This window comes from Mus musculus, chromosome 10, assembly GCF_000001635.26.
Source record: "Mus musculus strain C57BL/6J chromosome 10, GRCm38.p6 C57BL/6J".
Taxonomy (NCBI): Eukaryota; Metazoa; Chordata; class Mammalia; order Rodentia; family Muridae; genus Mus; species Mus musculus.
Genome location: NC_000076.6, coordinates 18,786,943 through 18,811,427, shown reverse-complemented (window position 1 = coordinate 18,811,427; position 24,485 = coordinate 18,786,943). Strand labels below are relative to the sequence as shown.

General features: G+C 40.2%; 2 long non-coding RNA genes across 4 annotated transcripts in view; one reads left to right on the top strand and one right to left on the bottom strand.

Moving 5' to 3' along the window:
• 4930444F02Rik (RIKEN cDNA 4930444F02 gene) overlaps positions 1 to 14,129 on the top strand; it is a 34,632-nt gene extending 20,503 nt beyond the window's left edge. Inside the window, exons 3-6 of one of the 3 annotated variants that reach the window (NR_038035.1) lie at positions 8,091 to 8,278; positions 11,935 to 12,061; positions 13,050 to 13,132; positions 14,003 to 14,129. This is a non-coding gene — a long non-coding RNA (RIKEN cDNA 4930444F02 gene). Of the gene's footprint in view, positions 1 to 8,090; positions 10,343 to 11,934; positions 12,062 to 13,049; positions 13,133 to 14,002 lie in introns of those variants that run through there. The other 2 variants (NR_102728.1, NR_038034.1) reach the window with 2 other exon arrangements.
• Gm32926 (predicted gene, 32926) overlaps positions 1 to 24,485 on the bottom strand; it is a 94,527-nt gene that overhangs the window by 26,570 nt on the left and 43,472 nt on the right. The gene's annotated exons all lie outside the window — the stretch shown is intronic.

Here is a 24,485-nt window from a genome sequence, read left to right as displayed (position 1 = left end):
CTGGCCAGCCATTGGCCACTAGCAACTTAATTTACGAATCAAAACCAACTGGAGCAGGGTTTCCCCAGTGTCTTACATGTGGATGTGTAGATTATGTGCAATTTTGGGGGCCTAGATTGATATGTTACAAGCCACATTAAACCAAACCCACAATATTTCCCCCCTTTTGTCCATTTAAAAAGGCTCTTTTCTCTCAGATATTTATTGACCATACTTATAACAATTATCTAAATTGTAAGGCATGACATTTAGTTATAGCATCCAGCCCATCATATTTGGCAAATTTGAGGTTGCTAAATTTGTAAATTTTAATTTACTATCTGAAAACCATCCTTTCAAATGTAGATCATCTTTTTTAATGCTAAACAACTTGTTTGATTATGAGACTAAAGCTAGTCTTCAGCCCCATCAGAGATCTGAGAATGAATTAAATATTACCTGAACATGTAAGAAGCACAAAGACATAGCTTGCAAAACTTAAACAATTCATAGAGACAGCTGGCTTCCTGAACAGTCCTATATATTCCTCATAACGTTGGAGCATATGTCTTTAGCCTTCTGGCCCAGAACCATCTGAGAAACCATAAGTGAAGTAGGAATTATGGACAGCTATCTTACATTGTTTTAGAAGAGCTAAACTCTAAACTATTCTACATTCTATGCCCTTTCTTGGACAGTTTGTTGTTGTTGTTGTTATTGTTTTTTGTCTGTAGATGAATTAGGACAATTCTTGCCCAGTGGCTACCTTGTTGCAATTGGAGAAACTCTATATGGAGATAAGGATGTTTAACATCTTCTTTGAAGTGGGAAGAGGGGGTAATGTCAGGAGCAGAGATGTTTCCTAGTCAAAAGGTTTATAAATAATGAAATGATTTTAAATGTCATATTTTGGTTCTCTGATATGTTTGAAGAATACACACACACACACACACACACACATATATATATATATATATATATATATATATGAACTGTTAAACCCTGACTACTCTTAGTTAATTCTGGTTTAATAATATTGAAAACAGTTTATTATAATTAAATCAGAATCTAACATTACCATGAGTTTACCATTTGGCACTTAACTTGGATTACTTAATCATCCTAAACAATATGTAATAGTAGCTATTAGAAGGACTATCGAAGAGTAACAAAAATTAATTTAAAATTTTGTAGTCAATATATAAAAATTTATCCTAATGAAAGCATCTGTAACAATATATAAATTCTATACCAATGTAAGAAATTACAACTTTAATTTTGTATCAAATATAAAGATTTCTACCAATATAAGATTGTAACTATACGATGTTTTATTTAAGAATAGTTTTAGTAATCCATTCCCATCCACCTAATTTCTTATATTACTCTATATGCCTTTTTTTTCTTTCAACCCCCTTCCCCTTACCTAAGAGAGAGAGGATAGAGAAGAGAAAAGGAAAGATAGAAATCTCCAATCTAAGCTCTCTATTTATTTAGTTTCTTCCCTGTCCAAAACATGACCATTTCCAAATTATCTCTCAAAACGCCAACCTATATATAATTTATAAAATAACCATAACCTGACCCCAAAATCGTGGAATAGGGATGATGACTATGGCTTCGTCTTGCAGAATAGAGGTGATGGATGCTTGTACACTTTAGTTAATGTTGATGTACTGATATTAGTTGTAAGACAAACCAGTAATTCTAATGAATGAAATGTACCATATTAACAGAGTTGTTAATAATGGGGAACTGGATGGGACTCTTTCTACTATCTTCAATTAAAAACAAAAACAAAACCAGAAACAAAACTGGAACTATTTCCCCCAAAACTCAGAGATCTAGCTGCTTTTTAAATTGTTTATTTGGAAAATCACTCCTGTCATAGAAGAAGCAGAAAAACTCAGTCTTAATCATTCTCATCATGTAAACTTACATATGGAATCTTTCAAAAGTGAGTTTTAAACATACAAAGTTGAATTTTTTGCTTAAACATGAAGATAAGCACAATGACATTTTCAGTTGCTCTGTTGTGATTATCTGTACATTCGCTACTCTGTTATAAAACCAGAAACGAAGCATCAATAGCAGAGAAGTCAGTCACCCCCAGGTGATTACTTTAGAAAGAAATCAGAGAAAAAAATACTGACCCTTTTGTCAACATTTTCTCTTTGGAAATTGTTCTCTGCATCACAGCTATGTAGACTGTGGGTCACAACCCCATAGTTACATAGTACATGTAATTGTGAAGATCACAAAACCATAGGCAACCATGACCTAAAATTAACTTAAAGGCAAATGCATAATGAATCTGAGTTATTCTAACAGCACTCAGCAGTGTTGATGGGGAACTACTGTAGCCTTGGTTTTGCACACATGACATGTGCAGTGCATCATATCGCTCCATATAGTGCCAACTAAAGCTGCTTAAAACCCCTAGGCTCAGGCTGGAGACCACTGTATACTGTCAACTACAGTGCTTTTGACTGTTCAAAGTTTTCTGCCCTTGTAGAAACAGTGATTTAATTATGGCAACAGGGGCTTTTAAAAAATATTTTTTAAAAAAATCAATAATTACATCATTTCCTCCTTCACATTCTTACCTCCAAACCCTCATAAGAACCCCTTTCTCTCTTTTAAATTCATATTAACTGTTAACTGTTTCTTTAATTGTTTTACATATATATTATTCCTAAATACATAAGTACAACCTGCTGAATCTGTATAAGTACTTATATGTTTCCTTTTAGGGTTGGCAGTTGGCATTAGATAGCTACTTGGTGTAGTCTTCCCTGGGGAAAACTATATCTCCTGCTTTCAATATTGCTTGGTTGCTTATAGTTCTTTGTGTGGAGATGAAGCCTCTTGAGAGCTTTCTCCTTCCACATTAGCGTGTCTTTTGATGCCAGTATTGTTCAGGTAAGAAAAGTCTTTTAATGATTTTCTGTTTCATTCCTCGGCATATATTTTTGGTTTGTGCTGTGGTAGAACGTTTTTTAAAAATTATAGATTCCATTTCTGACTAGAGTTTTATAAAAAGTGGTTAAAGTAATTCTGATGCTTAAATTAATTCTGGCTTGTGACTAGAATAGCATTTCTAATAATCTTTAAAAAATATCTCCAAACATATGTCTGTCTGCCTTTTTGTACTGTGTATTTATCTGATCTCACCTTGGAGAGACTTAAAATCAAAATGTCCTTCAACTCTGAAAATGTTGAGTATGCCCTATCTTCTCCAATGTCAAATATTTAGCCAAGATTAAATTCCTGGTTTGAAGATAGCCAAGCACATTCATCTTATAGGTTACAAAGTTGCCTTGTATTTACTAAATGTTAAACTAATGTGAATGCCAAGTGATGTGTATATCAACTCCTTTATGAATTTTCATCCATATGTGTTGATTACATGCATATTTGGTATACCTATATATCTGGGATGACGCAAAAACTTGTTGGACAAAAGGAGTATCATATAAAAACTTAGGCCTCTGCTGCTCCTAGCAACCTCCATGTTTTGTGAACTTCTTTCCTGGCATCACAGTTCTAAAACTTAGTGGAGTTCACTGGGGCCTGGTCCTATCCTTCCATCTTCTGTCCACAACCTCTTTGAATTGTCATTATCTGTAATCCTCTGATACTGATAGCAGAAACTTAGAAGTTTGTAACCTCACCAAGTATCCCTTCTATATTTCATCAAATGAAATGAATTTCATGTGTCTCATATTTGAAATAGCCAAAATGTAGCACTCTCCTCTGTCTAGTACATACAGATAAATGTTCTTATTACCTCGTATTATGTGAAAAGCTATCTTCAACGTACTCATCCTACACTCAACCTTCAGAAAATCTAGCTGCCACCTGCAAAACTAACTTCAAATCCATGCTATTCTCCCAAGTTCGTTATCTCTATTTTAATGCAAGTCATGACCCACTCCTCACCTGGATGTTTTTACCTATGTAACCTTCCTAACTGACTTTCCAACTTTCACTCTTAATCTCTTAGAGCAGTTGAGAAACTAAAGGCAACCCATCACCTTTACTAAAACTAAAACAGCTTGGTGTGGTTTTCAGGGGCTGGCTGACCCCTGCCCATGCCTGTAGGAAGAACCTGTATGGCTTTGTCTCTTTTATGATATAAACTGATATTGTTTTATTATTGAATATCAAAAGACAGACGTGTTAATAATTTCATCACTTACTCAGAGATAAGCACAACTGGTGGTCAATATATTTCTTTCTGCCCCTGCATGTACTTTATATAAATACATGAAATCGTACATACACAAACACGTTTATAGATATTTATATTATCTACACTTTTAAAAGGTTAAGAGCTAGCTCATTTGGTAATGTTCTTGCTTTGCAAACATGCAGAACTGAACTTGGTTGCCAGAACACATGTAAAAACCCAATATAGTTGTACATTGTAAACCCTGTGCTGGGGACATAGAGATCTTAACTGTCACTAGTCTATAATCTAGCCTACTGGTGAGTATCAAGTGACTTCAGACCAGTGAGAAAACTGCCTCAAAAATCAGGAAATAAAGAAAATTCTGGATGCTGCTTTAGCAATGCCACCCAATGCTGACTGCTGGCTTCTGCTTATACACACAAACATGCAGATTCAAAAGCACAAACTTGTACACCATACACACACACACACACACACACACATACAGAAAGAGAGAGAAATAAAAATAAAATTGCTATGTGCCAACTACTTTCCTAAGCCTTTTCACATATGATCACTCTTCAGCTTCTTGAAACTTATTGTGTGTGATATAGAGACTGTTGTACCCACTCTACTGACACTGGAAACTTAAATAAATTACCTATTTTCTTCGTGTACTTTAAATCTCTTCTCCATCCATCCTAGAATGTTGACAGGTTTGATCTTCCACAAGTCATGTATATGTAAACACAGTAGCTATAGGTTCATAAATAAAAGGGCCATGTCATGTTAAAAAAAAAAAAAACAGCATGCCACTTCCAAGATCATCCCTGTGTCTTTAGGGTAAGGGGTTAGTAGGGATATCTAGTTTAAGGCTAAGAATTCAGGAACTCTGAGGCTTAGATCTTTGTCTGGTTATAAATCTTTGTCTTAATCACTGCCCACAGGGAAACGATGTTCTGCATAAGGTTGGACAAGGTGTTCTAGTTCCTGTAACTTTTCTTTTATCATAGGCCATTGTTCTATCCAAACAGGTTTACCAATTTGCCACTGTAGTGGTTCAACAGCGGATGATCTATCAACTCCAAATAAAATTGAAGAGTCTACCTCTGTTGTATCCTGTTTATGGACAGCTTGGACAGCCTATAACTGTTTTCAATAACATTTTTAAAAATTTCTTCATTAGGAATATCTCATTGTTTACAGCCTGTCTCTGAAGTTGGAGGAATTCTAACCTGTGTTTCTCACTGTTCCAATAGATCTCTCCCCATAGATTTATGGCCATATTAGCTACATATGTCCTTAATTTTCCTATTTGACCTTCAGGTACTGTGTATTTATTCATTTTAGGCTTTCGTTTACTTGAGACAATGTAGTTAATCTTTACAGAGTCAGTGAAAGATTCATTTGAAACCTGTGTTGTCTTTGTAAATGATTCATCCTTTTCATGTTGTTCAACCTTATCCCAGGCATTTAAGGTTATGGTATGGTATTGTTTTAGGACAGCATTATCAAGGGTAATCTGTACTCTCAATTCAGAATATGGACCTTCATCTAGTAACTGATCCTTGACAGTATCAATGTCTCTAGTCCTATTTTGTTGCTCCATGATTAAAGCCTCGTTTTTTTCCACCATGTCAGCCATTGTAATTGAAGGACAGGCTATAAGGTAGTTGTCATTAAATCTCATTAAGCTTTTGGGATTATATGATTTGGCATGACCCAGTTATTAAGTGGTCACTTGACATATGGACATTACTAGTTCCTTAAATCTTTGTAATCTTTTTTTTTTCCTTTTCCTATTGGTTGCCACCTGAATTCTTGATAACTCTGTGGATTTTTCTCATCTCCTTCTAATTTCCTTATTAAGTAAGGCTGGGAAAATCATTTTAGTTTTTTTTTTTTAACAGATACAGTCTGCCTTTTTGGAGTCTTTTTATAAGGCAGTGCTGTAGGTTCTAGTCTTCTCTGTCTCTATTTTAGTATCTTCCTCAATTTTATTTATATTCTTCTAATTTTCTTATAAGACATCTCTATCATTTTTCTCTCTTTCTTGAATCTCTTAGTATCTTCCTCATTTCTAATGTCTTCTTCAGAGGTTTGTTTCTATTTTTCATTATTCTCTTTTCCTTGTATCTCTAAATACACACACACACACACACACACACACACACACACACGCTTTTTTTTTTTTTTTTTTTTTTTAGAAGGTACAGAAGCCATCTGGGCAATCAGGATTAAAATGAAGATTATCAATGTGATAGTAATCTTAATTGGTAATTATCAATTCCAATTAAGTCATTTATCTCTCTTTTTTTTCTACCCTTAAACCTCTTAAAATTGCATTATAAAGAGCCCAAAGCTCTGTGTCATTGTGCCTCTCATCTCTATGTCCCTTACTTCTTTAAATTTATTTCATTCTATCTCTAGAACTTAATTTTTACCAATTTTAAACTACTTTTCTATGATTATTTATACCCAGGTTCTTTTCTCTATTATTGTTTTCAAACTTAATACTTTACCAGTTTAGAAGTTTGGGGCTTTTCAGTTCCACCATAGCTCCAGGGAAAATCTGTTGGATCCTCTGGCCAACACACGTGTCTATGGTGGCTAACTCTGCCCCTTTAGCTCAGTCTAGCAGGATACTGTTGCCAGTTCATTAAAGCTCCACCCCCTTCCAGTCCCTTTCTCTGAGCAGTTATAGACTTTTCCTGCATGGACCTGAATTGGTCAATCTCGCTCTCTCTAGCATACTTTTGACCCTTCTCTGGAACAATAATGTGCTTGTGAGAAGCTGTAGCTACTGTGCCATCAGGCTCTGGTCCAAGAAAGACAGTAGTGCAGCTCCTGTCAGCAGGGTTAGCTCACAGCCTCCTCTCTCTCTCTCTCTCTCTCTCTCTCTCTCTCTCTCTCTAACATTTTTTAAAATTATTTATTAGACATTTTCTTTAAATACATTTCAAATGTTATCCTCTTTCCTAGTTCCCCTCTGAAAATCCCCTATCCCCTCCCGCCCCCTGTTCCCCAACCCACCCACTCCTGCTTCCTGGCCCTGGTATTCCCCTATACTGGGGCATAGAACCTTCAAAGGACCAAGGGCCTCTCCTCCCATCGATGACCGACTAGGCCATCCTCTGTTACAAATGCAGCTGGAGCCATGAATCCCACCATGTGTTTTCTTTGATTGGTGGTTTAGTCCCAGGGAGCTCTGGGGGTACTCGTTAGTTCTTATTGTTGTTCCTCCTATGGGGCTACAAACTCCAGCTCCTTGGGTACTTTTCCCAGCTCCTTCATTGGGGACCCTGTGCTCTGTCCAATGGATTGCTGTGATTTCCTCCTGCCTAGCTAGAAAATTGCTCTTGGAAGTGGTTTTGTCCCCTGCCTTCTACCCAGGATTTTTTCTCAGGTTCTAAGCTTGGATTCTAAGAGCCCCGTGTTGGTCATCATTTGTAACTGACATATCCACCTGCAGCCAGCCCATGAAATAACAACTCTAATACTTAATTATATGTGAATAAATGTCAAGCCATAAACTTAGGGTTGTTCCCCAACTAACTCATAAGTTAATTAATCCTTTATTCTATGAGTATCATATGGTTGGTTGCCGCTTCTCAGTTTCATGCATCCATGTCCTCAGAGTTCAGGGAGCACCTCTCCCTATGCTTGACTTAATCCCAGAGTTCTTCTCTCCCTGTCAGAACACACACTTTATATTTCCTGCCTCACCTCATTGGACCATCAGCTTTTTATTGACAGGTGATGCTTCCATACAATGCACAAGAGATTCTCCCTACATTAGTCTGTTTTCTCCAGGGGCCTATGCCGTCCCGAGCCAGGACTTTTGACATGATCTTGACTATTTTCTGTGATTCTCATTTTGGGGGTGGAATTCTTAACCTGGACTGTACCTTGGCCATCAATAACTTCTATTTTACAGAAAGTCACATGAAGAGTTCACACCGAGTCTCAGAGGAGCCAATGAACAAAATCTGGGACTATAAAGACCATGAAGTCCTTTGAAGAGTGACTAAGCGCATTGTACACCGAGATGCACAGGAGCCTGTAGAAACTAAGACATTTGGAGCAGCAGGATGCCATTGAGAAGAGGTTGGGAATGTTAAAGCTGTAAGTTCCAGTCCATTCTCAGAAAGCTAACCAAGAGACGTCTTGTATCAGATCAACTCTCAGAATCAGAAGGTCTCAGAGGGCATAAGAGTGGGCCAGTTCCTACGTAAGAGTTGGTCCTTCAGCATGTGGTTGCAGATTACATCTCCAAGGCTGAGGCAGGAACCTGGCTGCTTCCTCCAGCTGGAGCACTGGGTCTTGATCTGTTTGTGCTAGTGGTTTAGAGGAAAGCTACAGTCTTCCTCCTCATCTTCTTCCATTAGTGGCCCTATGAGTGTGACTATAGAGTCATCAATCTTCCGTCAAAGTCAGGGATCCAGAGGCAGGATCCAACTGAGAACTAGGCAGGTGAAACTGACATGTATGCAGTTTCAGGAGCTCCTTGCCTTATGCATGTATTGTAGGTAAAGAACAGGGACCAATCAGGGGAAAGCCTGCCAAACCCAGAGAAGAAAGGACAGCCAGAAACTACCCAGGACAGAGAATCGGGTGGGGGGAGGGATTCAATCAGGTCTGCTGCTCTGTCCCCTATCCCTCACTGCACTGCAGAGAAAGCTGGACAAGAAGGCAGGAGATTATGGTCCAATCGCAATCGCAACTGGAGTTTTCACCTGTGTTCATTTCCCAGTGTTATTTTTAAAAGTCTCCAGCTGTTGATTCAACCTCCAGTTGGGGCTGCTATTATCTTTCCCTCTCCTTTCAACATGAATCCCTTGGGGCTAGAGGTAAAGATGACTAGAATGCCCTATGAAAACCTCTGCCATGGTATAGATGACTAGAATACCCTATGAAGAACCTCTGCCATTTGCTACCTCCCTCTTCTGTTCTGGAAAGGCCCTGAGTCCTAGGATAAAGAACACATAGGAGCCACAGTTTCCCACATGTGTCCTTGTTTGTTCTGTGTGCCCACATAAAGCTTACCTTAACACAGTGTCCTCAGAGCCATGGAGCGCGATATGCAGTAGCTGAGCACTTTAAATCCAAGGAGATGCATGCCTGAGTGACTGATCACTCTGCTCTTCCTCCCTCTCCAAGCTGGGTCTCCTGTCTCATTTGTTGATTTTTATTTTCTCTCCCCCATTACTTCCTATTCCCACCTCATACAACTCCCTCCTCACTAGGACAGTGTCTAGATAAAACCTCCAATTTACTTCACCCTGAGACTGTACATAATTCTGGTTTACCAATAGACAAGGACATGGGTAAAAGCAGAGATAAAACCAAATGTCAAGTTATACCTGGCTTTCTCCTGTCAGTTGTTTTTATAAATCTCACCTTGCCCACTCATTTTTGGGGGGACACCCTCATTTGACAAATCTGACAAACATGATGAGGGTTTGGAGGGTAATATGAAGCAGCAAAGTCTTAAGAGGCATATCCTACTTTTCCTCCCACCCCTACCCCCCCACCCCCGGGCTGGCCTGAACTAGATTCTGATGTCTCAATGTGTTCGGGGACACTTTGAAAGGTCTTCTTTGATAAACTGTAGGAGAAGCTTGTTTCTTCTGTGTATACCCCACTGCTCCTGAGTAAGCAAATACATGGTTCAGTCATAAAGCCTCTCTGGGCTTTGCTCAGAATAGTTGTCCTCTCCTGCACAACAGGGGCATTTGTCTCCCCTCTCTGCTCTCACTGGTCTTTATCAGTTCATAAAATGTCAAAGGGAGGGTCACTGGCTCTGCTTCTGGGGGTACAGAGAGAAAGTGTCAGGGTCTTCAGCAGAAGAGAAAGATGTCACCCCTGAGTTCCTAATCTTTGCTTGCATCTTATAACCATTGTCCTGATGCCTGGTCCCTAATAGGTGGTATAAAACCATAGTTTCTTTAAGCTTTTGTGTGTTAAAAGTTCTTTTATGTCTTGGGTATCAAACCCATTATCTTTCATGGCTGCCACAATTTCAGAGTCTTGGCAGCTGGTGTCTCCATCACAGTGACTTGTTAAAGTCTCATCGCCTTTCATAGCCATGGATGCTGCCTCATTGGATTTTGTACAGTTGGCTTCTACTTAGCATTCATTGTTAATAATGGACTAATAATGCATGCTTAGTAAATCTTTGAGAAAGTTATGTGGGATGTCATACTGCATTTGCAAAACTTTTTTGCTAAGCTCTGATAAGGTGGGCCCTGCAAATGGAATAGACCCCAGTTGCTATATAGGATAAGAGGACACAAAAAGTCAATTTTGGGATCATCATAAGGAATGCCCAGAAAGAATTCTGTGAGGAAGGAATAAACTGAAATGTTGCAACAGGCTTGAATCTTGCAACTACACAAGACTTTATTATTTTTACACTTCTGCTCCCATTCCACTAACACATTATCAGAAAGCAGGTATCTATCTATAAGCTGTATCTTCATCAGGGCAGCAGCCTACAGCAAGGAGAATCTGTTGGATTTTTTCTTTTTCCTCTTTCAGGATGTTGGTCTTCTGGTTGTGATAGTTTTTCTCCCTCAGTTACTTCCACGATTTAAAAAGTATTTTATTTGGTTACTTAGAGGGGAATGATGTTGGGGTATTTGATTTTTTTCACAATGGCCACCTCTGCAATCGCTGCTTTGGAACCACTTCTCCTGCTTCAGCAAAACTTTCACAGTGACTGACTCACCTGTGAGACGATGGGAGACTAATTTAGCCTTGGCCTGAAATATTTAGGGTAGTGATTATGTCTTCATCAAAGATGATGGGTACAGTGCTGGGCCCTGATGTTGCCTCCCTTGCCACTGTACATTGTAGGTGGGAATGCTACGTCAAAAAGAGAACGTAGCAGAAGAAATGAAGTCTGAAGCACAAGAAACAACTAAAACCAAAGAAAACCAACACTACATTTAAACAAAAACTCAATGCCAAGTGAAGAAAAAAATGAAAAAGGATAGATATGAAAGAAATGGTACACTCTAAAATAACCAGGAAAAAATATACAACAGGTAAAACCAGAAAATGAAAACTAAAGTTCAGCTCAACCAAACAAAAATGTTCAAAAATCAAACCTAACTAAATGCCAAATTGTAGTAAATTCCACAGAATCCAGAGTATTACTAGAGGCAAAGAAATATATTACAAGGAAAAAAAGAGACTGAAAGAAAGTAAAAGAAATACCAAAATATAACCTTTAAAAATTTGAACAAAAGTCTCAAACAAAAATGAAAATTAGAATGAAGATAATCTACAAAGACCAAAATGTGAAAAGGAACCAGGAACCTAGTGAATGAAAGACGAATGAAGTAAACCATAAAGTGGGGGAGATTGCTCAGTCCACAAAGTTCCTCCATCGCAAGTGTGAGGCCGGGAAGTACAGTGAAAGAACACCAATCTCAGTGCAAGGTGAGCCAACAGGTGTGTATTCCTGGGACTCATCGGATGGCTAGCCTAATCTACTTAGAAACTATAGGCCAGTAAGAGACTCTGCTTAAGCAAAGTGGCCAGCAGACCTGAAATAAGTCAGGTGGCATTGCACTCTTTGGCACCACCAGCAAGCTTCCATTGAGTTCAAATTGGAAGTTGCTTGAAGTTCAAATGGTGACGGCTATGAGTGAGCTATGAGGTAAGGTTCTTTCTGTGCATAAGAAAGATGTACTGGGTATTGGCATCCTTGAAGGGCTTTCACTGTTTTTCTGAAACCTACATGGCTACTGGAGGTCTGTCTTGCTCTTACTTAGGGCTCTCAAGAGATGTATGAATGTCCTGCCTCAAAAGTTGCTATCATATGTGAGACAAGATGGTGGTGGCAGGAACAGGATTTCCCTTAACTGGACTTTGGAGTGCATGACAGTTCTGACATTGCAGGTACCTCATCCAAACACAGTCTTTGCCCTAGCTCTGGCTTCGCAGAGGCCCTGTTGTGTGTAAAGAGCTCTCTGATGGCCTTACGGGAGACTTTGGGCATTCGCCTTAGAGCAAATGCTATGAACAAGCTGCCCCTTCTTCCATGGTTGCTAGTGAGTCAGAAGAGGCTACAAGTACACATACCCATGTCTATTTAACTCTGTAGAGGGCACTTTGGAGAGGAAGCCAAGATCTAGAAGGTGTTCCAATGTATCTTCTTTTGCCTACAGAGGGGTGGTCATTAGCATTGGCTCCCAAGACCAACCCTCATAGATTGTGATCTCTTGGCCCAAGGATCTTTTAAAAAGAAGCACCTAGTGTGTATGTGTATATATATATGTACTTTTTAAAATTCTGCACAGGGATCCAATCTCTATGACTGGAAAGTCTCCTCTTCTGTGAGCAGACCCCGGCCTGGGTCAAGAGTTAATTGAGCTGGTTCTTGAAGCTTGATAGATGCTTGAAGATTACTGTAGTGCATAAGTCCTCCTGGGGACTTTAGGAAAGCTCCCAGACCAACAGATGGGTTTGAGGGGTAGTAGATCCTAGTGCTTAAGAGTATCCTTACAGATGTTCACTGGTTGTGCCATAGATCCTGCTCCCCTGATGATCTTTGGGACTATGACCACTTTTGTTCTCAGATAACCTCTGCCCTACCTTCAATGGGTCTAGGCCTCTCTCAGTGAAGATGTTCTCTGTATAAAGACTACCTTATGTTTTTTATAAAGTTTACCTGGAAACTTAACAGGCCCCATAATTTAACAGTATGCATACATGTAATTTAATCTATTGAGTATGTGCTTTGAATTCAGCTTTCTCTTGTTAAGGTGCTATTACACAGCACTATATTCTAAGCCAAACAACTGCCAAGGATTGCTATGCCAAATTTCAAAGGATCATCACTGCTAGTCTTGTTGATTATTGGCTTGTTAATGTTATTATGTCTCAGAAAATGCCTGGATATTTTTCCATGATGGAAAAGAAAGTTGGAAAGCTTAAGCAAATTATACGGGTCTGAGCAAGTTATATAAGGTATGTAAACAGTCAGAATTCAATACATTGATGTCAAAGCTCTGCTTAAATAAATGGCCTGTTCTCCCTAACAATTACAAAGATTGTTTGAGGAAAAAAATGTTTATTTAATCAAAATGTATTTAAATATTTGGTTGTCAGTGGCATCCTGGGTGTTCAATAACCATACTTGGAGACCATACTAATGTGGTCAGAGGGATTAAAAAGGAGAATATATTCCTCCTTGGCCCCCAAGATCAAGTAGGTCGGACAAGCATCTCACACAAAGTGCTTTTTAACTGTGAGGAATCACCTTTTCTGTTGTTCAGGGAGGTCATGGAGACGCCAACCAGTATACTCAAACCACTGTCCAGTCTACAAAGAGGAGGGCCTATAAAGGACCCTCCATGGATCTTGCTTCCATGTTTCCAAGTAAAGCCATAGCTAAGCATAAATTCTCCTCCCGTAGAATGAGCATACTTGGAAAAGGAAGGTTAGACGCTCAAGCTCAAGTGACCCTCAAGGACAATATCTTCAACTGGCCTTGACAATAAAAAATAGAGTTAATTTTGTCCACCTGTATGGTCTTAAACACCCAGCAGGAAAGTATAACCAAAAATAAATAAATAAATAAAATGACTGGTGTATTTCTTGAACAGTTTAAGGGACCATACTCCCTAGACATTAGGTTTAAAGCCACATGGGTTTAGACAACCATTTCTCATTAGTGATTTTCTTCTTGATAAGAAAAATGCTGCCTAGATATAAAATGTCAATGCCTTGGCTCAACTCAGCACTGCATCATCTATCTCCAACCAAGAGAGATAATCCCCATAGTTTTAATTATCATTTTATGCTTAGGTTAAATTGATTTTCTTTCTCCCTCTTTAGAAGCCATGTGAACCAAGCTCATCCCAACAGCTGCCAAAGTGTCTGAAAGTAGATCCTGGGTCCACCCTTCCCCATCCCAGCCTTGGATCTGCTGCTGCTATGTGAAACGTTTCTGAAAACAGTGACCTATTTTGTTTGTAATGCAGTGGCCTCTAGTATTCTCCTCTCTACTCCTTCAGCCCTTCCACTTCTACAGATGGCCCTTTACGTGGAGCCTCAGATACGTACAGCCTGTCTAAAGAAGCCGGGTTCCAGAAGCCTGCCTTGTGGGAGTTCCCTGCCTCTTGGACTGACACTCCCCTGGACTCCGCCCCCTCACAGCATGAAGCAGCTAGAGCGGTCATCGTCCCCTTTCCTGACAATAATTGGTGTCAATCTCTGAAGTGGGGAAGGAAGGCAGGTTAGATGGACATAGGTAGACTAGGAAAGTGAGAGCAGACTTCCTGACACAAGGCTTCTTATTCTCAGAAGACACTGTGAGACAGGGTATGAAAGCTGAAACTATAGAGGAAGGGAGGACAAAGGGGCCCTATAAAATACCTACGCCAGAAGCCTTTTAGAGAAATTCTAGCCTTTGCTATCACCTATCCTCTAGGAATAAAGCTGTTACTTTTACTGTCTCCATGGCTTCTGTCTTTCCTAGTATTCAATTCATTGTTCATGCAAGGGAACAGCTCAGCCATCTATATAACTCCTCAGCCTCATTGTGTAACTCATGTATGTGGCCTCCATAATGCTTCACAGGAAGTTTCTAGAAGTAGAGTGGGTTTGAAGGGCTGTGACATTAAATTTGTCACAAGTTGCAATGTTAGCCTGGCTAAATCACTCAATTTTGTAAACACTGAGACACACACACACACACACAGAGTATGGGTGAATGAATGAATGAATGAATGAATGTAGGTGATCAGACAATGCCAGGAAAGTATACAGAATACAAAAATTAAGCACATCTTTTATACAAAGGGATGTGAGTTTATAGTCCACATAACTTTTGAAGTCACTCTGTAAGACAAAAGAATTGCATATAATAGCTGAACTCTTCTGATCAACAAACTTGCTCTCAAGAGGAAAACACTAATAACAGTTGTCAAACTGCGTTGTCTGTGATGTGAGAATCCCTTCCCTGGGGAGCCACAAACAGCAACTGCCCTCTATAGGTCCCCAATGACAACCAAAAGAAGACTCCACCATAGTTCACACTGAGGAATTTATAGGGCTTCTGAGGAATGGGGGAGGGGATGCTGGCAGGAGCCTGCATGACCCTAAAGCAGCCACACCGAAATGTCTTCACTTAGCATTAATGAGGGTTTCCCCAAATTACACAGATGGAGCCCTCTTCCAATAGACTTTTCCCAACCTATATATTATAGCACACTCTGACAACCCAGCCCACAAGGCCAGGGGGGCAGCAAGGGCAGAATTGCACACAAAATGACTGAGAAATGGCTGGAAAGTCAGGTGAGAGTCTGATGATCTGCCACTTCATCCATGATGGAACATCAGATCCAATTGTGACAGACCACTGAGAGTAAATGCAACTTGTGTGATGAAGATAGTGGCTGTTTTGTCTGAAAGAGTGTGTTCTACAATAGCCTGAATAATATTCTTGTAGAAAGTCAGTATAGTGGAGGCAGATGATGGAAGTCAGTCTGCTCAATGATGGAGCATAAGGCAGCTATGCTAATGACTAAACCATGAATGCCTCTCACTGTTGGAGTGGAAGGTACAAATTAAGGAGAAAAAGTTTAAATGATCTGTGTAGTGATGCATAAACTAAAGACAACATGAATTCATTGACTGATATAGTCATAAAAAGAAATATTTATAAATAGGTATACTATATACACATGTATTTTGTTGCTTGGTCAGCTGCCAGGGCCTAATCAAAATAGCATGTACAGCATGAGGTTTTGTTTTCAAACATCCTCTCTAAAGGGAGCAGGGCTTGTTGAAATAGATACTTTTGGGGACAAGAAATAAAACCCAACCTACAAAATTCCACTATATATTTTATCTGAGCTCAAATTGATATAATGATTAAATATGAGAGAAGAAAGATGACATTTATATAGAATAATTAAAAAATAATCCAAGGGACCTTTGATCCCAAGGAAAAATTCTTGTTTGAAATATTTGCTGAGTTCCTCCCAGAGTACAGTTCAGTAAAGGGAGAAGAGAAACTGAGCAACTTCACCTTAGCCAGGTGACTACAATAACGTCACAGTGAATGCACCACCCATCTGCAATGAAAATGAACATTCACCTCTGCAGCCTTCCTCCTCAGTACTGACAGTCTCAGTCTCAGCTGAAGAAAACATAGATGAACCCAACTGAGACACTCTGCAAAATGTCTGAGGAGTACTGACCAAAGCTGTCAGTGTCATCAAAACAAGGACAACCTGGGAGACAGCCACCATACAGAGGAGCCTATGGGACCTGAAGGGGAGGGGTAGGACACGGGCAGGATAGAAAAGTCAAGGATCAGCATGGTGGGTAATAAGGGGTAGATGTGGCTTCACGGATCCAGGTAAATGTGGCACAGTAAGAAGCTCAAACTAGGATGGGCTGGAGAGATGGCTCAGCAGTTAAGAGCACTGACTGTTCTTCCGAAGGTCCTGAATTCAAATCCCAGCAACCACATGGTGGCTCACAGTCATCCTTAATGAGATATGACGCCCTCTTCTGGTGTGTCTGAAGACAACTACAGTGTACTTAGATATAATAAATCTTAAAAAAAAAAAAAAAAAAGAAGCTTAAACTAGGAACATGGGTAAGAGACATGAAATTCTCAGTTTATTATCTCGATTTTCTACAGGCCAGACATAATTCTAAAATAAAATCCTTAGCAAAAAAAAAGGGGCAGGCAAGTGCTAGTACAGCAAGTGTTAGTACAGCTGACATCACTGTGAGTCCACCTCCATACGATACTATACAATGGCTTGAAGAAATAAGGATGCACGCCATAAGCTGTTTGTAGGGAGTGGAATTTGCTATCGGCAATGCCCTTTTTTTTTTCCCTTTTTCTTTTCTTTTTTTTTTCTTAACTTTTTTTTTTAATTAGATACTTTACATTTCAAATGTTATCCCCTTTCCTGGTTTCCCCTCTGAAAACCCCCTATCCCCTCCCCACTCCCTATTCACCAACCTACCCACTTCTGCTTCCTGAACCTGGCATTCCTCTACATTGGAGCACTGAGCCTTCACAGGACCAAGGGCCTCTCCTTCCATTGATAATTGACAAGGCCATCCTCTGCTACATATGCAGCTGGAGCCATGGGTCCCTCCATGTGTAATCTCTGGTTGGTGGTTTAGTCCTTGGGAGCTCTGGGGGTACTGGTTGGTTCATATTATTGTTCCTCCTATGGGAATGCAACCTCTTCAGCTCCTTGGGTCCTTTCTCTAACTACTCCATTGGGGACCCTGTGCTCAGTTCAATGGCTGACTGAGAGTATCCACCTTTCTATTTGTCAGGCACTGGCAGAGACTCTCAGGAGACAGCTATATCAGGCTTTTGTCAGCAAGCACTTGTTGGCATCCACAATAGTGTCTGGGTTTGATGACTATATATGTATGGATCCCCAGGTAAGGCAGTGTTGCAATCCCACCAACAATGGAGGAGTGTTCCTTGTTCTTCACATTCTTGCCAGCATCTGCTGTCACCTGAGTTTTTTATCTTAGCCATTCTGACTGGTGTGAGGTGGAATCTTAAGGTTGTTTTGATTTGCATTTCCCTGATGGCTAAGGATGCTGAACATTTCTTTAGGTGTTTCTCAGCCATTCGGTAAGTTGAAAAATTCTTTGTTTAGCTCTGTGCCCTATTATTAATAGGGTTATTTGGTTCTCTGGAATCTAACTTCTTGAGTTTTTTGTATATACTAGATTTTAGCCCTCTATCGGATGTAGGGTTGGTAAAGATCTTTTTCCCACTCTGTTGGTTTGCTGTTTGTCCTATTGACAGTGTCTTTTGCCTTATAGAAGCTTTGCAATTTTATGAGGTCCCATTTGTCAATTCTTGATCTTAGAGCAGGAATTCAAGACCCATACCTAAACATAGTAAAAGCAATATACAGCAAACCAGTAGTCAACATCAAACTAAATGGAGAGAAACTTGAAGCAATCCCACTAAAATCAGGGACTGGACAAGGCTGTCCACTCTCTCCCTACCTATTCAATATAGTACTTGAAGTCCTAGCCAGAGCAATTAAACAACAAAAGGAGGCCAAAGGGATACAAATTGGAAAGGAAGAAGTCAAAATATCACTATCTGCATATGATATGATAGTATATATAAGTGACCCCAAAAATTCCACCAGAGAACTCCTAAAGCTGATAAACAACCTCCGTAAAATGTCTGGATATAAAATTAACTCAAACAAATCAGTGACCTTCCTCTACTCAAAGGATAAACAGGCTGAGAAAGAAATTAGGGAAACAAGACCTTTCACAATAGTCACAAATAATATAAAGTATCTTGGTGTGACTCTAACCAAACAAGTGAAAAATCTGTATGACAAGAACTTCAAGTCTCTGAAGAAAGAAATCAGAGAAGATCTCAGAAGATGGAAAGAGCTCCTTGCTCATGGATTGGCAGGATCAACATAATATAAATGACCATCTTGCCAAAAGCAATGTACAGATTCAATGCAATCCCCATCAAAATTCCAACTCGATTCTTCAGAGTTAGAAAGAGCAACTTGCAAATTCATGTGGAATAACAAAAAGCCTAGCATAGCGAAAACTATTCTCAATAATAAAAGAACTTCTGTCAGAATCACCATCCCTGAAATCAAGCTGTACTACAGAACAATTGTGATAAACACTGCACGGTATTGGTACAGTGACAGGCAGGTAGATCGATGGAATAGAATTGAAGACCCAAAAATGAACTCACGCACTTGATCTTTGACAAAGGAGCTAAAACCATTCAGTGGGAAAAAGACATTGTCAACAAATGGTGCTGGTTCAACCGGTGGTTAGCATGTAGAAAAATGCAAATCAGTCCATTCTTAGCTCCTGTAAAAAGTTCAAGTCCAAGTGGATCAAGGACCTCCACATAAAACCCTATACACTGAGACTAATAGAAAAGAAAGTGGGGAAGAGCCTCGAGCACATGGGCACAGGGGACAATTTCCTAAACAGATCACCAATAACAATGCCCACTCCTTTACCCCATTTTCTATAAGTTCATATGTACTAGGAGTATATCCACGATCTGGATGCCTTTCAGTGTGTTGGGGTTTCTACCTACAAGTATACTGGTGCTGGACATACTCTTTCCTGTTGTCAATCACTATGCTGCTACTTTTCACAGGATGTTAGGAAACCCACTTCTACCATTCCATATTGACCAAAACCCACAGGAATAAGGATCCTTAATGGGGAGGTATCAAGGGGGAGAACTGGGAACGAGAAAACACACAAGACAGAAAAACGAGAATTTTGCATAAACCAAACAAATTGGTACAGCATCTTCTATACTATTTGTGGGGTGGATGGTAGGGGAATAGGCTGAAGTCAGGAAAAAATTAAATCGCGTAATGTTGGCAAAGATAACACAAAGTACTTCACACACAGCTGCCTTAGGACTGATAACCACAGCCCTACAGGGTTGAAAGCTGGATTCCCAGAGTCTGAAACTATAACCCCTTGGAGGCCTTGGCTTCAGCCCCAGTCTGAGCCTTGACAAGTCTGTCCCTAGACAAAGACACAGAATTAATGTTCTTTCTGTCCTTTCATTAAGTCTTCTGTGAAAATTTTGTATCAGTCTGAGCTCCCCACTTTTTATTTTTAAGGCCAAATGAGTTATTCCTGCCAAAATGTTTAAGGGGTTCTGAAATTCCTTCAACCAAAAAAAGACTTACTAATATTGTCAAAAGAATCATACAAGTAGCACAGTACTGCTGAGTATCATACTGAATGAATGCTGAAGGATGTTAAAGAGTTAAGTCTTCAAAGCTTGAATAATAAATCTAAACTAACATTCTCATGATGCCACACTCCCTGTAAGTCATTTTTAACTTTATTAATTTTCATAAAGTTAATAGACATATCAAATGCCAGCATGACACTGCAAAGTTAACTGATTGACTGCTTGTATTGGTATCTCCTAGAAGCAACATCACAAATTCTAAAGCATTTGACTTACCTTTTAGCTTTTTATCTATACATGTTGAGTGATCAAAGCTACAGAGATTTTTATAAGCAAACTGATTAAGAAAATTCCATTCTGAAAACAGGGCGCTGGATTCTCACTGCATACTGGAAACTGTTCATCTAACAGGGTAGCCTGTAGGTGACTAGAGACTAGAAAAACACAACTGATTAATGAATAATGTATTTGAAAACCCATAGAGCTGACTCCTCCCAGATCTCAAAGTCATAGGCATTACGGGTCTCTTGGATGAAAAGAATACATTGACCCACCAAAGACAAGTAGGAATAGTTGATGAAAAACAGAGGAGTTAAAGAGAGCAAGCAGTATACTATACCACATGTAAAACATCATGTGATTAGTTATAATACCAGTCTGATATTGCTAACTAGTATGTCATATTTAAGTAGACAGATATTTTAAAACAAGGTTATTAAATAAACCTTGATGGTTTTGTAATTCTTGATCTTAGCCCTTAGAAAATTTAATATCCTCTATACACTCATTCTACTTACAATTTTTTTGTCCAAATAATCTTCTTATCTGCTGCCCTACTACTCCCCTACATCTGGCATACATATCCCACCGTATAATCCTATATACACTGCTGTGTCAGGTACCACCAGTTGATATCCAGTAGTGTATATGGAGTGATGTATGACTAGCAGGAATTTATATGTGAGCTTAAATTTTTCTCAGCCCTAATTTTAATATGGATTCTTAAATGCTTTAACCTCCCTTCTAGCCCACCACCCACCAGTGGTAGTGAAAATGGATAGTTATTAGGATACAGGGGAAATGGACCTGTTTAGAAGTTGTTCTTTGGAGCAAATCCCATCTTCATTGTCAGGAAATCAGCAGTTCACTTCACAGCAGTCAGCAGCAGCAGCTCAATCTGCTCGCAAACTCTCCATGAATATACCAGCAGTCCAGTTTAGTAGTGTCGGGATAGCAAACACAAATCAGCAGTAGTGGCATAATGTAGCAGAAACAGCCAGACCTCAGCTGAATCATCCTAGTCAGCAGGAGCTGCCAAGACTATGAGGGATGCCAGCAGAAGTTCTCTGCTGTGCCTCTCTCAAAGAAGTGAAGATCATCAAAGACTCGAGACCAAAAAGCATCGCAAAGTCCCTGTCACTGTCCATTCAGTACTATTTATATTCCCTCAAAACATCATGTGTCCTCCATGGGTCTTGCCTCAGCACATTGAGTCTGTCTCAGCAAAACTTCCTGTAAGTCTGTTCAGGTGACATCACTCTGCCAATTGGCCCAAGTCTGAAGAAGTGGGAAGAAGCCACCAGAACAACAACAGAGTTTTTTGGTGCATTTCTCTCTATGTAGTCACAACAAATAGAGCTCAGCTAGGCAATGTAAGGCAGACCAATACATGCTTGTTGTTTGAGAAGAATCCTTTATCATGCATCTTGTCATATGCTTGCTTTAGCAAAACATCCTTTCACCTGTGTCTGCTTCAGAAAACACTCCTTCATGTGCCTATCCTAGCAAAACACCAGCTAACACAACTGACTTTCCAAAGATACCATAACTTCCTACTTCATTTATAGCTATAAGTTTATGTGGGCCCTCTAGGCGCAGTTCATTTGACATGGTCTACTAAGTACTGTATGTGGTTGACTGCAGAGAAGGATGTTAGGTGCGGTCTGCTTCCAAGAAGTTTACATGTGCTGGACATGGCCTCTCCCGTTGTCATTTTACATACCCTGATTGTTTTCCTGCTATGCTGGATGCCATCTTATATGACCCCATATCAACTTCTATTCATAAGGCCCCTCTAGACACCAACCATATCACAACCACAACCAACCATATCACAGACACAGGTAGAAATCGGGTTGTACTGAAGATGTAATACTTGTGAGGCTTTTGAAACACATTTCTGTGCTTCAATTTCAGTTAGATACTGCTATTTGATCCCACAGTATTAGGTATAGGTCCCTGCAAGACAACCAACCCACAAAAGACTGTCATATAACATTTATCAAGCCCCTGTTGCAGTCCTACTTCTCTCTCTCTCTCTCTCTCTCTCTCTCTCTCTCTCTCTCTCTCTCGTAGATGCACAAAAAGTACTGTGTATCAGGTACCAGTTGGCCACTGCACTCTATCCCACACAAAGTGCCACATGTTAGTCCAACGACACATAACATACCCTGTTTTTACCGTCCTGGTCTACATCCTATGTCTCTGATCCATCACCCCACACATACACTGATATATATCAGATAGTACACAGATGTGCTAAATGAGCTGGCCAGCTTTCCTCATAGCCAAAGCCCACATGGTATCAGGACAACCTCTGCAGCTCCATATACACTGTAACAAATCAGGTCTTCTAGGAGTGTGCCTTTCCCCAGTGTTGAGCTGGCTGGATCAGACCTTGTTTGCCACACCTGGCTAGCCCACCTAGGGTGGAGTCTTCGGACAAAGGTAAAGATTATTGTCTGCCACATCTGCAGCTTCCTGCAAGAAGCCACCACCTGCTGAGCAGCCTGAGCTTGTTGTCCTGACAGGCCAAGAGATCCTGGTGTAGTGGAGGATGGGTCCCCACCCCCTTTTAAGTTCAGACTCAAAAAATAAACATTGAGCCTTGATAAGAAAACTTTGTCTTGGCTCATTATTTCTCTCCCTGCCCTTCCCATCCATCCCCAGCTTTCCTTTCAGGAACCCAGTGACCCGTGGCTGCTGGCGGCTACGTTGGAGCACACCCAGGCCACATTTTGTGGTAAGTATCCAGCAATGCTGTGCATATCCTACCTCAATTGCCCCCACAAAACCTGGTATTATTCACACCCTGGTAGACATGGACCCAAGCAATACACTTACTGCTGTAAATCAGACTGTCCGGGACCACTTGACAGCCACAACTCCACATGCACTTTTCACAGCATGCCCTACTGGCACAGCCCTGACACTTGCCCAAATCATTACTAATGTTTTGTCCCTGCCCTAACCTCACATGCACAGCTAAATCTCAGGTCTTTTTAGAGTCACCCATGCCACACATTCCCTGTCCTTCATACACTGCTCTAGCATTAGTGACCATTCACCAGTCGCATCGATTACCTCCAACTTGACTAGGTATCAGGCCTTGTAAGACAGCACCCGAACCCCACCCCCCATAAACTTCTAGGTACTAAGTCTGTTTAGGAATCCCCTCCTTTCCTTCATAAAGTGCTTCACAGTGAGCCAGATATTGTTAGACTCACCCTCCATACTTATGGCTTCCCAGCCTACAGTACAAATTTACAGGCCATAATGATCATCCCTATTTGCACAGAAAAACTTCTAGGTGTCAATTTAACTGTACAGTAGTCCTGAATATCTGTCCCACATGTACTGCTAGGAATCTGTGTGTGCCCTTTAATAGTATGAATGCTGGGCGTGGTGGCGCACGCCTTTAATCCCAGCATTCGGGAGGCAGAGGCAGGCGGATTTCTGAGTTCGAGGCCAGCCTGGTCTACAGAGTGAGTTCCAGGACAGCCAGGGCTACACAGAGAAACCCTGTCTCGAAAAACCAAAATAAATAAATAAATAAATAAATAAATAAATAAATAAATAAATCAAAAACAAAAACAAAAACAAAAACAAAACAAAAAGTAGGAATGCTGGGGTCTTTAGCAGTTCTGCTACCTAGCTGTATGTGTGGATGGTACTCTGGGCACTCTGTGTCCCAGTTTAATTTTTTTTCTAATTTTTTTTAATTAGATATTTTCTTCATTTACCTTTCAAATGCTATCCCCAAACCCCACTATACCCTCCCCTCTGCCCTGCTCCCCAACCCACCCACTCCTGCTTCCTGGCCCTGGCATTACCCTATACTGGGGCATATGATCTTTGCCTGACCAAGGGCCTCTCCTCCCATTAATGGCTGACTAGCCCATCTTCTGCTACATATGTAGCTAGAGACACAAGCTCTGGGGGATCCTGGTTAGTTCATATTGTTGTTCCTTCTATAGGGTTGCAGACCCCTTTAGCTCCTTGGGTACTTTCTCTAGCTCCTTCATTAGGGGCCCTGTGTTCCATCCAATAGATGACTGTGAGCATCCACTTCTATATTTGCCAGGTACTGCCATAGCTTCACAAGAGACAGATATATCAGGGTCCTGTCAGCAAAATCTTTCTGGCATATTCAATAGTAAAAGCCTAAAAGTTGCTCCGCAGAACCTACCTGAACCAGAAGCTTTGAAGGCCTTTTGGATCCTAGGAGTTTGCACAACTATGATCTGCCTAATTGGATGTAGCTAGTTCTGGTTTCTAATTCTTTTTATTTCTCTGGTTTGCTTTTTACTTTTGCTTCTCTGCTTCAATTTA